This window comes from Myotis nattereri (assembly GCF_964212035.1).
Source record: "Myotis nattereri genome assembly, chromosome: 18".
NCBI classification, from domain to species: domain Eukaryota; kingdom Metazoa; phylum Chordata; class Mammalia; order Chiroptera; family Vespertilionidae; genus Myotis; species Myotis nattereri.
In genome coordinates, this window is record NC_138093.1 from 13,140,435 (window position 1) to 13,148,540 (window position 8,106).

The window sequence follows — 8,106 nt, forward strand, 5'->3', positions numbered from 1 at the left end:
AGAGCGAGTGGAAGCAACTATGTTGCAGTAAGAGCAACAGTCCTTGGGCTCCGCCAGTTAATATTTTTGTGTGTGACCTTGGTAATGCAACTGCCATATCTAAGCCTCAATTTCTTTTGTAAAGTACGGAAAGAACATATGGCAATGGGTTTGTAAAGCAGCATATACATATATGGGTTTAAATTAAGTGCTCTGTGGGAAATGGGTATTTGCCCCAAATAGACTACTACCAAGTATGCAATTCATTAAAACTCATGATATACCTCATCCTGACAGACAGTCGTGAATACTAAATTAAGGGGATGAATTCAGAGAAAGTAGTATCCCTGACAATAGAGGGATAAACATGACCCCAAGTAAGGAATCGGCTGACAGTCTTTTTAAAAAATTAGGATATCAGCTCAAACTTTGTCTTTAGAAAAACTAGAATGTGCCAAAGGGAGGATGAAGTTGTCATCCCGAGGGATTACTAAGCTGATTTCTCAGAGGTGTCCTGGGAGGTTATGGAGAAACCAGGGCCCCAGGAGGCAGAGTTCATCAGCTTGTGGAAGGCTTTGGGGACCTGAACCACAGAAGGTTCCACAGTCACAAAGCTTGAAAAGCTGTTAAGCATCTTGGGTTCTTTGGGAGCTAAGCCACAGGGGTCCAAACTATTATTGTCTCTCAGATTTACGTCCCCTTGATGCCACTACCCCACACTTGGGAACCACACAGGTATGAGTCACTCTCTGCTACTTAATTCGGCAGCTGACCCTTTAGTACTGTTGACTCATAAAAATGTAAGGTTACATGTATGAGAGAAAGGTTCAAGTACATGGATGAAACCTATGGAGCCTATGAATCCAAAAGATCACCTGCTTTTACCAGGTATATTAGGGTCCAAACAGGAAATAGATGGTATTCTCTAAATAATGAAGGGCTGTTTTTAATTTATTGGAGAGAGAGAAACATCGATGTGAGAAACACCAATGGGTTGCCTCATGTACGCACCCTGATCCTGCAACTGGCACATGTGCCCTGATGGGGAATTGAACTCTCGACCTTCTGGTGTATAGGATGACGCTCCAACCAACTGAGCCACACCAGCCAGGGCATGAAGGGATATTTTTAAAAACTGTGGGCAAGGGATGGATGGGTCAGTAACTGGAGGCTAGTAACAGTCTTAGGCCTGAAAAGTCAAAGAAGGGTAGTGGTGACTAGGAGCTGGAAGGAGAGATGGCCTTGAGAAAAGCAGTGACCTTTAATCAAAGGCCCAGGTGACCCCAGGGGAGTGGAGTCTTCCCCTCCCAGTCTTCTGCCAGAGTTCTCTATTGGCTGAATCCATTATGAAGCCAAAGTGCAGGGAGCCCATTAATGAAATTCATGCAGGTTAGTCTCCAAGGATAGAGAATAAAATACAGGAGAGAGGAGAGGAATCTGGAAGGAATGAGAAGATATCCAGCATACCTAGAGATGAAGACCTCATTCATTCCCCAAAGAAAGGTTATCTTTGATTGTCCTTGCTCAAGTACTGCTGGCCAGCAACTTTATGGAGACGCCTCCTGAATTAGTTTTGGAACAAAATTTACTTTGGGGAGTTTGAAGGAGAGGTTGCTTGGAGAATTTACATTTCCTCAGGTTCTAAACTGCAAGTGGAGATGAATTAGGCTGCCCAAAGTCAAGTAAGACAGTACTCTGATTAAAGGACAAACGATAGAGGGAAGGACACTAATGACTGAGACAGCATATGTATCTATATACTGAAGATAATACAGAACTCGCAAGATAGATATGTTTGTGTGTATGCAAAGTGCCTCACTCATTGTCACACATGTAGCAAAATCTTAAAGCATGGAAGCTGTTATTTCTATTGGCCTCTTTTTAAATATATATATATTTGTAATTGATTTCTGAGAGGGAGAGGGAGAGATAGAAACATCAATGATGAGAGAGAATCTGATTGGCTGCCTCCTGCAGGTCCCCTACTGGGCTCGAGACTGCAACCGGTAATGAACCATGACCTCCTGGTTCATACATCAATGTTCAACCACTGAGCCACTTTGGTCGGGCTACTGGCCTCTCTTTTAAACATCAATTTCCTTTACAATAAGACTTTCTTAAGCTTCAGGACTAGTAGTTAGAGTCTCTACTAACTTATTCTATAAGACATCTTGCACAAATCTTACATAGGAATAGTTATCACTAGCAATCACTAGGTTGCTCCCATTTCAACTTCTCTTGTGTTTTCTACCGATTGATCTTCTTGAAATAGAAGGCTCACTTTCACAGAGAGAAAACTCTTAAGAAGTTGCCCTAGTTCATGCTTTCCCCCCATTATTTAAGAATATGACCCTTCTTACAACTCTAGGTTCCTATCCAATTCCCTTTAACTCTCCCATATTCTTGATGATTTCTCTCACTAGGATTTTTTTTTAATATATTTTATTGATTTTTTACAGAGAGGAAGGGAGAGAGATAGAGAATTAGAAACATCGATGAGAGAGAAACATCGATCAGCTGCCTCCTGCACATTTCCTACTGGGGATATGCCCGCAACCCAGGTACATGCCCTTGACCGGAATCGAACCTGGGACCTTTCAGTCCGCAGGCCGACGCTCTATCCACTGAGCCAAACCGGTTTCGGCTCTCACTAGGATTTTAATTCAACAAGTCTGTTTTTTGTTTCTCAAGGCTCAAGTCCCTGCTCTTTTCCTCTCAGCAAAGACTGCATGTACATTTATGGGGTGCCTGCCAGACCAGACATACCTTATAAATAATATGTACACTGTATTTGTTGCCTATATGTTATTTACCAAAAAGCAATTATCTATACACAGCCTAATCCATGGTAGGTGTTCAGTTCTCTAAATATTAACATTGAAAGCTTGCCTAGAGATTCTAATTGTTGAACACAGATGCTTATAAATCCTTGACTTTGGTATTACTCTCCTGTGTTTAAGAAAGGCAACCTCATTGCCAATGGAGCAGCTTTTGCAAACACTAGTGTACACTAGATAGGGACACTCATTTTGCCAGCCAGATGGGTCTATTCAGCCCTGGCTATCAATGGGATTTGTGCCACAACCAGACTGCTGCTTGTATTTATTTAATAAATGTATGCTGAATTGGACTGAGATAGCAACAAGCACCTTATTAACTAAGAATAGCTGAGAAGCCAACAGAGCAAATCCACTATTTTCAAGCCTTCCTGAACCTGATGTCTACCCCCTCCTTCTCCGCCCCCATATCTCAGTATTGACTTTACTCCCACACAAGGCGCATAATCATTTCCTTCAGCTACTGTTCTCTCCTGGTTAATTGCTTTTAGGGAAAGGAGTGGGGTGGGGAGGGTGAGAGAAAGGAGGAAGATTTAAATTTAACAAGCTAATCAAAAGCTCTCTCTAGTCTCACTTCTTTTTTTTTCTTTTCACTTCATTTCTTACCTCAACTTGCTCTGCCTATTAAGAATACCAGCTGAGCCCTGGCCAGTGTCGCTAAATGGTTAGCGCACTCCCTCAATGCCGACCTGCTACTTCTCCCTCATTAGCTCAGCTGGACAGGGAAAACTGTCTACAGTCATGTACCACACAGTGATGTCTCATTCAAGTCATGCATGCAGTTATAATACAATGGAGATGAAAAAATCCTTTCCCCTACTAACATCGAGGTTGTAATGTCTTAGTGTTTGTGGCAGTGCTGGTGTAAACCGACTGCACTGCCAGTTGCATTTATAAAAGTATAGCACATACAGTTATGTACAGTACATAATACTTGGTAATGATAAACAACTGTTACTGGTTTATATATTTACTACACTTTTTATTATTTTAGAGTACAAATGTTTGCTGTAAGACAGTATTATGCTGGCAGCAGCCTCATAGATCTTATTTTTACCATGTCTCTTGATTGCATCATTTTCTCTTGCAGTTGATTTACTCGTTTTGTTTTTTAAAGTAAATTTAGTGTAGCCTAAGCGTACAGTGTTTGTAAAGTCCGCAGTAGTGTACACTAATGTCCTAGGCCTTTCCACTCACTCATCACTCAGACACCCAGAGCAACTTCCAGTCCTGCAGGCTTCACTCACGGTAAGGTGCACCACTCTTCATATCTATCTATCTATCTATCTATCTATATAATTTCTTTTAAATATGTTTTTATGGACTTCAGAGAGAGGGAGAGGAAGAGATAGAAACATGGATGAGAGAGATCTTGTGCGGCCGCCATCTCTCCGCTGGCCCATGCCACCTGCTGCCCTCGGACTCACTATTTTTGTCAAATAAAGACATAAGCCCTCCCCTCACCCCCAAAGAAACATCGATGAGAGAGAAACATCAATCGGCTGCCTCCTGCATGCCCCCTAGTGGGGATCAAGCCTGAAACCCGGGCATGTGCCCTGACTGGGAATCATACCAGTGACCTTTTGGTGCATGGGACAACGCTCAATCCACTGAGCCACACTGGCCGGGGCCCATTCTTCATCTTTAATACCACGTTTTTACTGTACTTTCCTAAGTTTAGATACACAAATACCATTGTGCTACAGCTGCTTACAGTATTCAGTAGAGTAACATCCTGTACAGGTTTGTAACCGAGGAGCAGCAACTATACCATACAGCCTAAGTGTGCAGTGGGCGATACAATCTAGGTTTGTATAAGTACTTTATGATGTTCACACAACAAAATTGCCTAAAGATGTATATATTTTTAAAAGACGTTATTTTTCAGAACATATCCCCATCGTTATGTGGCACATGACTACTCTGAGATTTATCTGTGATCAGGGAGAAGATACAGTTTTTGCCCAGGAGATGTAAAGAATTTCAATGACACCCTGAAATGGTTTAAGACTTTGATATTTTATTAAGAAACATCTTTATTTTAAATGACAGTACAAAAGTTGTATATATAATATAGATCTGTATAGGTGTATATACACACAAATGTTCACTCACCCCTACATACATATACACAAACTTCAAACTTGCTCATCAGAATCAAACCCTATTTTATTAAAATTCTAAATAAAAAAGAGAAGTCTTTTTTTTCTTTCTGAAAACACACTGTACATAAAGCTGTCAGACAACCTGAAGAATGGAGGACATTTTAAGAAGTATCTAGGCACCCTACCCACAGTCTTCCTCTCCTCTCCCTCCCAACACCCTACTCCCACACCCCCATCCTCTGCCCCAACACAAATGGCCTTGACAGGTCAGTATACAGGGCAAAGCCAGAGAAGGGAGCTGCTATCATTACTGATAGAACAAGATGCCTGAAACCAAGTAGGAAGCACAGTATTATAGAGTATGACCTAAATTCTCAGAAACAAACCACTTCAGAATAAACAGAAATATGTAGTAGGGATAGAGGGGAGTGGAAAGAGGAAAGACAAGGCCCATAGATTAAAAATGACTAATTAAGTTCTAGTTCCTGGGAAAGACTCAATGAGATAAGAACAATGGGGTCACAGAAACAGAAGTAAGACTAGAAAGGGGAGGAGACAGAGAGATAGGGAATCACAATTTCCTGCCATTAACGAACCAAATTGCTACTATAGAGTCTAGGAATGTCACCCACCCTCTAATCCTAGAGAGGCTCAAAAAAGAAAATAAAAGGCAGCACCAGAGGCTCAAAGCTACTTAATTCAAATTTATATTCTTCTTGCTCAATATATTGGCATAGGAAATAAGAGTACTAACTCAGAAGGGGAAAATATTCACCACATAAAATAGACATAGATAAGAGCCTAGAACAGCATAGGGGTGCTCTTGACATGTATTCCATTCTTAAGCTCCTTTTCCGGCCATACAGAGATGTCTGCACAAGCAGTAGGGAGGTGTAAGAGACTGAACAAGTGCCAGTCAAAACAGCTGCCAGAGGAGTGGAGAGGCGGCTTGCTTTGTGGAAGGGCAGCTCCACCTCTACCTCAACACTGCTCTGAATCTGTTAGCTTACCCGGGGTCATCACACCACATGCTAATCAAATCTCTGTAAAGCCAGGTCCTGGCTCTCCCTGGGGCCTCACTCCTTAGGTTTCTCATTACTACCTGTTAGAGCACAACTCTCAGAGAAGAGCCAAAACAATGATTTTTCTTCCTCAAGCTCTTTAGTGGTTACAAAAGAAACCCTCTCTCATGCATTTAATGAAATAAAATATTTCCAGGTTATACCAGGTACTTGAGAGTTGAACCTCAAATAAAGAGAAAAGTGAGAAAATACATATACATTTATAAACATACACACTAATATACACCCAGCAAAGGGGCATTAAAAATGCCCTGGTCATGCCCCTCTGGCATAGCTCAGTTGGTAGAGTGTTGTCCTGTGCACCAAAAAGTTGCCGGTTTGGGTCTGGGTCAGGGCACATACCTGGGTTGTGGGTTTGATTCCTGATTGGGGAAGCATATAGAAGGCAGGCAATCACTCTCTCTCTCTTTCTCTCTCTCTCCCCTACACACCCCCTTTCTCTCTCCTTCTTCTCTCTAAGCATATTTTAGGGTGAGGATTGGGAAAAAAGCCCTGGCAGGAGACCAATCAATGTTTCTCTCTCTCTTCCTTCCTCTCTCTCTATAAAAATCAATTAAATATATATACGTATACACACACACACACACACACACACACACACACTCTCCTGGTCACACGATACCTAATTTCAACTGGGAAAGCCCTCTGGTGAGTTCTTTCTTTTTATCAGTATAAAGAAAGAAAGAAATGTTGTATGCCATATATTTCTAACATTATTGAGCGGACACACGGATTTTAATAACACAAGGGTAAGGCTGAAGAAAGGGGAAAGGCAAAGCCAAAAATAACTGAACACAGATCTGACAGAGAAAGACCATCCTTTAAGGCACTGAATTAAAAACATAGAAAACCTAAGGCCAAGTTTTCCAATATTTCAGTTAAAAGACCTCAACTCTGGCATTACAATGAAGAGATCCCACAGAGGTAGTGATAGGAAGAGAATGTACACACAGTAATTTTCCTGAAGTCAGGAACAAGAATAGCAACGATTAATTTTTTTCTCTACTTGAGGGGTAGGCTTAAGATCAAAATGCAAAGGTCCTATATTAATACTGATATTATTAAAGCAGCTTTATTTTAAAGCAGGCAATCATCCTAGGCTCCAGGTTCCTTCTATTCAAGTACCAACTCTGAACCACTTGACTGTTATTTGATTCTCTAATCCAACCTTGCCAAAGGCCAGTTGAAATCCTCTAACCCAGAAAATCTAGCAACATTTTCCCAATTTCCGTGGCTGATCCCAAAAGAAATGCAAAATCATAAAATGGTATTGCCATTAATGCATTTAGTGTTTAACTTCTAACTACTTCAAGGGATCCTGACTTACCATTCTCTCTACAGCAATACAACTGGAGATCAAATCTTATTTCCCTTCTCTGGGATGTTAAAAGCTCTATTCCAAGTAAATAAAAACAAATACCTCTTTGCTACCCACCCCTTTCCCGGTATTTCCCTTCTCTCTCTCCCTATCCCAACCCAATCTCAAAGACCCCATCATAAAAAATGACTTGGGCTGTATGCAGTATTGTTTGTGTGTAGGAATGATAGCCTCCTATAGAAAGATAAGAACGGATAACAGCTCCCCAAAGCAGTAGGGACTCTGTATACTCAAAAGGGAGTGTTGGATGGAAGCTCCCCACTGCCAATCAGAAGCTGCCTAGAGAATGAGGTGGCTGGACCTGGATATCTTCTGCAGTGTTCACCTCCACCCCATAACAGGGCAGAAAAAAAGAAATTAAAGTCAACATATACATTAAGAACATAAACAAAACACATCTAAAATGACACCTGATGCATCTATAGTTAAGCTGAGGCTCTGAAATGGCACACAATAGCAGCTTATTGTTAGCACCTGGTTCACAAAAGGACAGAAAAAACACACACATCACAAATAGAAACGGACAATTTGACAGCAGATACCATAATTTTATCCTCACCCTTACCTAGCCTCCTCCACTGCATTTCTCCATCATCCCAACAGCCCAGAGTAATCTCTGGCCAGCTGGGAAATGCTTGGTACTCAAGTCCCTCGGGAAAACCAAGTTAAGGTGGCAAGTCATCAAGATTAATATAAAAACTGACATTTTTGCCTAGAAGCCTCTA